Here is an 8,408-nt window from a genome sequence, read left to right on the forward strand (position 1 = left end):
CTAAATGATCTTATCACATATTTCTAATGTAAATATAATGTTTGTTCAATAAATGATTTAGTTTTTCAACTTTTCATAAATGTTCTATATTTTTCTTTTTTTTTGTTAAAGTTGTGTTAAAAAAATCACTGGTCGTGGTTTTGGGCTTATTTTAAAAAACATGTTTGAACATTAGAATCCTGCTGAAGTCAAGCGTCCACAGTAACACAGAATCTATATAGAGATGAAGACATTTGTATACAGTAGATAAATAGATACCAGCTAACAGAATATTGTTACAATAACGTTCTCCAAATATTCAGTGTTGGTTCAAGGTTTCAATCATTCTGTCAACTTAATTTTGATTGAAAATTCAACATTCTAGCAACATTGACGTGTAACATCCCAAAAACATAAAAATGTCCAGTTGCCTTAATGTTAGTAGAATGTTATTTAAAGGTTAGTATGATGTTCCTGAAACATTCAATCATTCAAACACCTGCTGTGAACAAGCACTGAAAGAAAGAGAAATAAGAAAAACTATTTCCTTCAGCCACAGCCTTAGATGAACTGAAGATACAAGACCTTAAATCTCTCAAGATCTGATTAAACAACTCCACAAACAGCATTACCAGCTTCACTTACACTTTGAGAATAAACCGAGCTTTAGATGTTGACATCCTATTGAAAATGTTTCATTTAAAGTTACCAACATGGAGATAAGTGTTTGATTTAGCTGGGTTCTTGGCCATTGACTTTTGTTAGGTTGATCTTTTGCAGCAATTGCAGATCTTTTTAGAAAACCTTTATGTTTTAGTGAAAGACAAATGACTTCTTTAAAGAGGTTTAAGTAACTCAACCAATGTGAAAAGAAGTAACTTGTGATAATATTGTTTCACTTCAGATGCTGAATGTTGATGATTTGGAGTGTATGATTTTTGTGTTCACTGTGTGCACTTCGGATGGGTTAAATGCAGAGCACAAATTCTGAGTATGGGTCACCATTCTTGGCTGAATGTCACGTCACTTTCACTTTTTTTCACTTTCATTGTTATTTTTTTTGTTTAAAACATGTTTTGCATCATTAATACACTCACAGACATCAACATTAGGCATACAAAACACAACAATGGTGACATACTTCATACCACCATACGAAACACATTCAAGGTTCCCAGCATGCATTTCTGCAATTGTTTTTGGATTGTCCCCATTGTTGAGGTTTGTATGATGAGTGCTGATGTCTAAGTGTGATGTTTTAAACGTTTTAATCTCTGAACCTGCACCCCGACGTGGGTGTCCTCAACACCACTCAGTTCGCACAATCATCGAAGACAGATCACTTTTTTTCAATGTAATATCAGTACATATCAAGACACTAAGAATGAAAGCGCAGTACATACCAGATTTGTCTTCTTCAGGTGTATGTATGCAGCGCTCAGAAATAGCACAGGTCAGACCAACAGAAAATGAAACATTTAAAAGCACAAGCAAATACAGAGAGAGTAAGTCTAGCGCTGAGTTAACACTGCTGTGAATGCATGTGGTGTTGTTCAGTATATGACTGAGGCTCCAGAACTGCAGCTGATTGAATGTGCACTGCAGCACCACACCATATTTCTTCAAAAGCAGATTGTGGAGACATTTTTATCAACCACGATCAAAAATCATTATATCGCACACCCCTACTACAACATGTCACATATAAATCTATAGGAACAATTATATTCCATTAACATATTATCTAATAGAAATTCTATAGGTTAGAATACATTTTACACAATTAACAAGCCTACAATAAAACGTGATAAGTTCTAGTAAAGGTGGTCATTAGTAGTTTAAAAAGATTTGAATAAATTTGCTATTTCAAGACTGTTTTCTCCACTTTTCATCAGTTTATTTGCCTTTTTTAGATACTGTTAGACTTTGTGTTCAGTATTCCGGTGAGGGAGTGCGCTGTGAAGGGTGGTGTTGGAGCCTGGCATGTCTGTGACCAGGAGATCACTGACAATGAGCTTTTCGGGAAGTATTGCGTTGGATTCTTCAGGGCTTTCTTTGGGTGCGTAGCAACGGGACAGGGCATCTGCCTTGACGTTCCTGGGTCCGGGATGATAGGAGATCGTGAAGTTGAAACGGGTAAAGAACAGCGCCCACCGTTCTTCTCGAGGATTGAGTCTCTTGGATTGAGTCTCTTGGCCATCTGAAGATACTCCAAGTTTTTATGATTGGGAAGTACCAGAAATGGATAGCTCCCACCAACCAATGCCTCAAATCCTCGAGCGCTAGCTTGTTGGCCCGAAGTTCACAGTTCCCGATGTCATAGTTGGCCTCTGCCGGGTTGAGCTTGCGGGAGAAGAAGGCACATGGGTGGAGTCTGCTGGGATTCCCCTGCTGCTGGGAGAGTACCGCTCCAACTCCGGTGGTGGATGCATCGACTTCCACGGTGAAGGGCTTGTCGGGGTCAAGATGAACCAGGAGCAGAGCGGTAGTAAAAGCTTCTTTCAATTTGTTGAAGGCTTCAGTGGCTGCAGGGGTCCAGGACAGAGACTTGGGCTTATTCCGGAGGAGGCTGGTAAGAGGACAGACAATAGAACTGTAATTTTGTATGAAACAGTGATAGAAGCTGGAGAAACCGAGGAAATGTTGGAGTTCTTTGATGGTTGAGGGAGTTGGCCAGTTTCTGACGGCATCCACCTTCCCCTCATCCATCTGGATGCCACTGTTGTCGATGATGTATCCAAGTAACTGCACTGAGGGCTGATGGAAGGAGCATTTTTACGCTTTCAGGTAGAGTTGGTATTCCCTCAACGTGGCGACGATGTTCGGTCAAGCTCCGGGAGTAGATTAGGATGTTACCAATGTATACCAGGACAAACTTGTGGAGGAATTCCTGGAGCACCTCATGGATGAAATCCTGGAATATGGAGGGGGCATTGATTAGGCCATATGGTATCAGCAGATATTCATAGTGCCCTGTAGGTGTGATGAAAGCTGTCTTCCACTCGTCCCCCTCATGTATCCGGATGAGGTTGTACGCACTGCGGAGGTCCAAGTTGGTGAAAGCAGTGGCACCACAGAGATGTTCCAACGCTGCTGGGATGAGAGGAAGGGGATATCTGAATTTGACGGTGATGTTGTTGAGGGATCGGTAGTCGATGCATGGCCGCAAGCCTCTGTCTTTTTCTCCACAAAGAAGAAGCTGGAAGCAGCAGGGGATGTGGATGGATGGATGTAACCTTGTGCCAGAGCCTCCTCGATGTATTCCTCCATGGCCTTCTCCTCCGGGATGGAAAGTGGATAGATCCTTCCTTTTGGTACTGGCTCACCAGGAAGCAGATCAATGGTGCAGTCCCATGGCCAGTGAGGAGGCAGCGTAGAGGCTCTCTTAGGGCAGAAGACGTCGCTGAAGAGGGCGTAACGTGAGGGAATATCCACTGACCGTTTCTCCATCAGGTTCTCAATGGAAGTGGCGCAGACAGAAAGCTGTTCAGAAGGTGAAGAGGATGGAACAGGAAATCCGGATAGGCATTCCAGGAAACAGTTGTCGCCCCACTTCAGGACTTCACCAGATTTCCAGGAGATGACTGGGTTGTGCTGCTCCAACCACGGGTGCCCAAGGATCACGTCAGCGGTTGACTCCTCCAGAACCAGCAAATTAATCTTCTCTTTGTGGAGTATACTGATTTGCAATGTAAGTGGGCCGACTAGCAACAGCAGAAGCCTAATACGATGGAAGTTGAGGATTACATGCTGAAAAAGCACATTAAGGGGGAAGCATACACCCCTAGCAGCAGCAGCAGCCTAATACGATGGCAGTTGTATATCATTCAATTTAAGTCTAACATGCTGAAAAATCGCATTAAGGTGGGGGGTGGGAGCGTCACCCAAAGTTAAGCAATTGAGGATGTGCAACAATTATGTTCTTAGATTTCTTAAGCAGCTGTGATTGTAAAGGGGGAAGCATACGCCCCTAGCAGCAGCAGTCTAATATGATGGCAGTATTATCCAATTTTATGCATCTACCATGCTGCAAAAATTCACAAAGGGGGAAGTGTCACCCCAAGTTAAGCAAATGAGTATGTGCAACAAGCATGTTTCTTGAAAATGCTTAAATCTCATGCCAATCCCGAGTACCCACAGAGCAGTACGAATCCCCATCTCCAAAAGTCCCCAGCCTGGTCATATCTGCAAAACAAAAATACAGCTTCGATTCTCTCTGGAAAAACCAAGCTCCTGTAGGCATGTTGTGGGTGGAGCTATAATACTGATTTGTGTTGTTTCCATAACATATTCACTTATGTGCTGATTTCCAACAAAAGACAAAAATCTGATGCAGTTGTACTTACCTGACTGGGGTCTTCCACCATGTTTTAATAGCAAACGATGTGCAAATCCAGCATCAACCTGGTCTTGTTTATAAAACATTCATTACTGAAATGACGAAAACAACACTTGCTACACTCCATTGCTGCCCCTGAAAAGCAACTGCATCCATGGTCCATGTAATGCTAGGTTTTTTTGAGAAGCTGAATGTGGTAAACTTTCCCCTCACATCCAAAACACACTTATTTGGAGACATTCTCAAACAATCCTATGCAGCGCTGCAAACAATTTCCTGATGAAGCGCGTTTACGGATGAGGTCTCGCTCTCCTCTGGTCGAGATGTGCATGGCCGTGCTTTCCCAAGAGAAATGCTCATAAGGAGTTCCACCATCATCTACGTCAGAGATCCATCATCGAAAAATACCGAAACTTGTACCACCCAGAAATAAGATTTCTCCACTCATCCGAATTGGCCATGTTTAGCATGAAAATCCATCTCTTTAACACTGAACAACTCTGAATCCAGGAAACAGCATTGTAGCCACCCTTTAAGCAAACGTGTGATACATATGACCCCTTGCTGCGGCTTGAGGAACACGTAATATGCATTAATGCTGTAGATTGCATAATGGAGGGTGGTAGTCCAGCAGAGGAAGCATGCACCCTTCGGAAACTTAGAATGGTGTCCAGTATGAATGGAAATGCTCCATAGAAACACCTCCGTCAGAATAAAAATGCCTAAACCTAAATGGTAATCTGTTGAGAGGTAGGATAACCTTCTAGAACCAACTAAATGAAATCCTGCCATGTAACCATGTTAAACTGATAACTTGTACCCAAGTTATCGCATCAATAGTCGGTCATCAGAATGGGAAAGTGATGTCGGCAACGCTGTGCATTCAGTGATTAGTAGAAACTGACAATACAGTGGAGACTGGGAAATCGTGGACAAAAGTAATAAAACTCCAGTTATACAATAACACACATTAGAATGGAATCTGTAATCTCATGACCAGAGCTGAAAGCTGATGTAATAAGTGAAGCACAATTAGCTGCTTTTCAGCTTAGAAACAACACTATGGCTGCATCTGAAACTTAGGCAGATGACTTGCTGGCTGCTGTCTAATCATTCAATGACTTTGCAGGCAGCGTTTGTTTTTTTTGTTTTTTTTGTTTTTTTTCCAAAGGCACCTCATGCAACGGATTTCAGACAGGCTTCTGAGGCAGAGTAATGGTTTAATGATCTACATCGAAATATAGAGGCTTTGATTATAACTAAGTGGATATTTCATTACTGCAATATTAATTTCTTGCTTGAAATTACATAAGTGGAAAACGTTGTTCAGAAACATACATTTACACACAAACTGACCACTGACCGCAACTCTCAGACGCCATCTTTCTTTTTTGGCCAGCTGTCACAGAATGGAACGCATGGGATTGTGGAATATCAAAGGCAGCGAAGGATACATCTATGCTGCCTTCAAAACCGGCGAGATGAAGTCATCTCAGGAGACAGGAAATTAAGCTGACATTGATATCGGACTTGCCTTGAAGCCTTCCTACCTTGGAATGCGACCTCCGAAGGCAGCATTTTTTATTTTTCGTATGCAGCTTATGATAGTGAATAGCTCAATGAAAACACTTGACCAAAATTTGCCTGTTATTGTATGAATTATTACAGATTCATAAACCCATTTGTAAATGTTGTAAGATAGCTCATTGCAAGCACTTTGCATTCATAAGCTGCCCCCTTGTGCTTCATGTTTTAACAAAACTTGGAGAGAATAATGTATTTTACCATTAAAATTTACCCTTTTTTATATCATAATACAATTCATTTCAGAGCTGCATTAAAGAAGGTCTTAGGCAGTTATTTCCCTTTGCTGAATTGACATGCCTTGGGGTTTCCCAGTTTTCCCTCTTCATGTCATTAACATTATTCTGGATGTTTTCAGCCAGCAACATTACAGAACCTTTAAAGGGGGGGTGAAATGCTCGTTTTCACTCAATATCCTGTTAATCTTGAGTACCTATAGAGTAGTACTGCATCCTTCATAACTCCAAAAAGTCTTTAGTTTTATTATATTCATAAGAGAAAGATAATCTGTAACGATTTTTCCCGGAAAAACACGACCTGCTGGAGGCGTGACGTGTGGGCGGAGCTAAAGAATCACGAGCGCCAATAGGCTTTTGTGTTGAGAGCATGTGGAAACTGTGACATTACCGTGAGGGAAAAACCATCATCCAAAACAAACCATGGCTTACAGTCAGATTCAGCCGTTTATTTATGATCCAGAATCAGATCCCGAGGCTGAAACTGAACGAGAGCAGAAGCAGCAACTACTCGCTCTGAGCGGGGCTCAAACCCGGGTCTCTGGCATGGGAGGGGACGCACTAACAAGGAGGCAGAGATATTGTAAGCAGTTTTACTCACCGTCTGTGGTTCAAACACACGATCGTGACCCTTTTTCGTTGGGATTGCATCATCCTTAAGAAATAAACGATGTGCAAATCCATCGTCAAACTGGGCCTTGTTTGTAAAACAAGCATCTTCGAAATGCAGGGAACAAACACAAACACTTGCACAACTCCGTTGATGCTCTGTAAAAATAAACTCCATCCACTGGTTCCTTAATGCTGTTTTTTTGGTAATCTGTGCAGGGTTGTCTTGCCCTGGCAACCAAAAACACACTTCTTTTGTGACATTTGGCGACGCTCTCGCTCTGATCAGTGAAGTCTGTTGTGCTCTCAGTGCTCTGCTATACGGGAGCGCGCGCTCTTCCGGCAGAAGTGCCTTAGGACCCATATAAGGAAATTCCGCTCCATCTAACGTCACACAGAGCCATACTCGAAAAAAAAACTTTTCCGAAACTTGTGACAAACCGTAAGGAGTATTTTGGGAACAAAAATACTCCTTCAAACATACAACTTAATTTTTGAAACTTTGTCCATGTTTAGCATGGGAATCCAACTCTTTAACAGTGTAAAAAACTCAGTATTCATAAAATAGCATTTCACCCCCCCCTTTAATGTTCTCATGTGTCACACGACAGTAACAATAATTCTGTGTAACATCTGAATGGCTGAAGCGGTTTCACTTTACATTGTTGCCCAAACGCAGCGCTGCGCGGAAGACTCTGCTCTTGCATTCAGCTGGCGGATGCAGTGCGTGGCTCCGCCTCACACTTTTTTTTTTCAGCTTGGTGTAATTTAGAAACGGTGCCTAAAGTGGGGGAGAACTCCCTCGCTTCGGCGATCAGCGCTCACTCAACCAGACCAGAAATGTCACGGTGCACCCGAGGGCATTTGAGCGGAGTTATCTCGCTGTAGGACATGCGCACTTAGTAGATGATGGGCGGGGAAATGTGAGATGACAGAACTGATAATGCACCAATTACAACAAAGAACCACTAGTTTCTCAACTATATGGTACACCTTTAAAGGGAACGATTCCTGATAGTAAATTACAGATTTTGTGAAGCAACAAAACAAGTGGGTATACACTTAATGGTATACACTTATACACCCGACCACACCAGTGGTACGACAGAAGACAGCATTGGTCATGTGAACTGAACACGGTCACTTACACAATGAGCACACGAATGAACATTACGGTTTCAATATTAGTCTGCTAATTCCAAGCAAGTGCGAGCAGCTATTAAAAATATGAATGCAACCCCGGGTTTTTTTTTTTTTTTTTTTTGATAATTTGCATGTCATCGTAGCCACTTATGTCCCAAAATCGAAGCACGAGCACATGTAAACACCACATCGAATTAGATAACGTCTCATGTGGTCCACCGAATCTTTAAATCTGGATGAAGAAATAAAATACATGTAAACTTGGCTATTTTTGTCACGTTCTTATAACCCTATGCATGGAAGCCATAGAGCGATAAATGCCTGCTTTTGAAGCTGCGTGCATCTGAAACACAGTTAATGTGACCTCAACCTTAGAAATAAACACCAGTGACATTGATATTTCACCGCTAAATACAGCGAACCCCTGTTGAAACGCTTACACGAGAATGCTGGTCTCGTTTAACCCTGTTCTCATGGCTTAATCGGCGTGTCCTTAATGTGATTGCATGCTCTAGCTG

This window comes from Carassius auratus, chromosome 36 (genome assembly GCF_003368295.1).
Source record: "Carassius auratus strain Wakin chromosome 36, ASM336829v1, whole genome shotgun sequence".
NCBI classification, from domain to species: Eukaryota; Metazoa; Chordata; class Actinopteri; order Cypriniformes; family Cyprinidae; genus Carassius; species Carassius auratus.